Below are 2,094 nucleotides of genomic sequence, written 5' to 3' on the forward strand. Positions count from 1 at the left end.
CTAATGCTTATTTGGAATGGGCTACACTTGCATGGAAAGTCCATGGATACTCCATGGAGCTTTAACCCATGGATCTCATGGAAATGAAAAGACATGGGTATTAGGGTTTACATGGATGTAACCCTAATCCACCACACCATATAAATGAGGATTTGGTTCTTGAAATTACACTAGTTGTGGTGAGTAAAGTAAGAGGGCCGATTTCAAGAAGGTGATTACTATTCTCTCAAAGCTCCAAGTTTGTGGTGATTTGTGATTTCCATTTGAGGCATCCACACTATTGGTGCTAGGCTCTAAAACTCCAAGCAATCAACTACATCTACACGCTAAGTAATTCTACTAGCTTTATTTGATTCAAGTTCCCCATGCAATGCTAGATAGGATAAGAACCTTGGAAAAATAATTATTTGCATGTATCTTAGTCAAACATAGATCCAAGGTTTCTAGGGTTGCATGTACACCATAGAAGTGTTAGAATGCTCAAAACCCATCAGTGATATTAGAGCCCAGGCTTGTTTACTTGATACTTGATGCAAATAGCTTAAAATTTTAATTTTTTGGTTCACTGTCGTATGAACTCGCCGAGTCCATGAAGAAATGCATGCTACTCGTTGAGTCTGTTCATGCACTTGACGAGTAGAGGCTGCAGTGTCCAATTTTTCGAGGTTTGCTGCTGGAAATGGACTAGAAACATTACCCTAAACTGTTGTGGTGTTATAAAACTTGTTTTAGATGGTGTAATGTTTATGCTAATCCACTTACAATGGCTATTATAAAAAAATTACAAATTTTATGAGTAATTTATGATTCTTGAAATTTTCATATTCATGTTCTTGAACTTATGAAGATAAGATGATGATAGGAATTGTTTGTAACCTACTTGGTAGCTTAATTCATAATTATTATGTGTTTTAATGGAGTCCATAACTTGTCCTCAAGTTATGGAAAACCAAAGGTCACACTTTAATAAAAACCATTAAAAGAACACAAGAGTTAGAAAAATGAAAAGTCTTCATTTTTAATACTCAATTAAATTCATAAGTTATAAGAAATGAAAAGTTTTGAAAGTTTACAAAACTTTCCCTCAAGTTTTGGAACAAGTAAAGTCATGATTAAAACTTTAGTTCCAACCCTTAAAATTTTAAAAGTTAAAATTCAACCCTTATACTTTATAATATTATAAGTGAATAATATATATATATATATATATATATATATATATATATATATATATGTATATGTATAAGATCAAGTCGTCTTACTGCTAGTACGCTTCATTCACGAAGCAGGTCTATAAGGGGGGGGGGGGGGTATAAGTTTGTTGCTTATAAAATGACAACTTAATGGGTGTCCACTCTTACCCACCGCTTCCTTGATGGGTGGAGGGTCGTTAGCCGAACGGGTAGGACAAGGACATATAAATTCTCATTAAAAGTATAATGATAATACTAAAGTAACTAAGCCTTATTAAATTCCCAATCTTAATTATTTTAGGAAAATGTTAATAACGTGCTAATCCATGAAATTACACTTTACACTTTGTTTAAGTCGTTAGTGGAGCATGTGTGGTTAACCGACACACTAACTTGAACTTAACAAGGTAGGTAAAGGGCGACTTAATGTTTATCATAGTATCGATGGAGCGTGTGTGGTTAACCGGCACATCAATTGAGGGGTAATACATTGAGGGTACCAAGTAATTTGCATGGTTACTTCACACCTTGTTTTATGATCCTCGGCATCCCAGTCACAAAACTTGAAGGGCACAATTGAGATTGAAACATGCCATTGAAGAAAGTTCAATGAATCTCAAAGAATCTAGGAGTTTCTAAACCACTTAAAAACTAATTAAAAATTTCGATTTTCATGGTGGAAATTGGAGAATCGTCATTTACCTTGTAACAGCCTAGATTCCCAGGTATTATTCATTTATTTATTTTTGGTAAATTGTGAGGAGACTTAGCGAGTTGGAGACTAGACTCGCCGAGTAGGATCGCGAATTTAGACGTGGGTTCGCGTCCGGACTCGGCGAGTCCAAGAGTGGACTCGGCGAGTCCACGCTGTTTAATGAAACCCTAATTTCCCGGCCCTGAG

This window comes from Lactuca serriola, chromosome 7 (genome assembly GCF_051521515.1).
Source record: "Lactuca serriola cultivar US96UC23 chromosome 7, Lser_US96UC23_V15, whole genome shotgun sequence".
Classification (NCBI taxonomy): domain Eukaryota; kingdom Viridiplantae; phylum Streptophyta; class Magnoliopsida; order Asterales; family Asteraceae; genus Lactuca; species Lactuca serriola.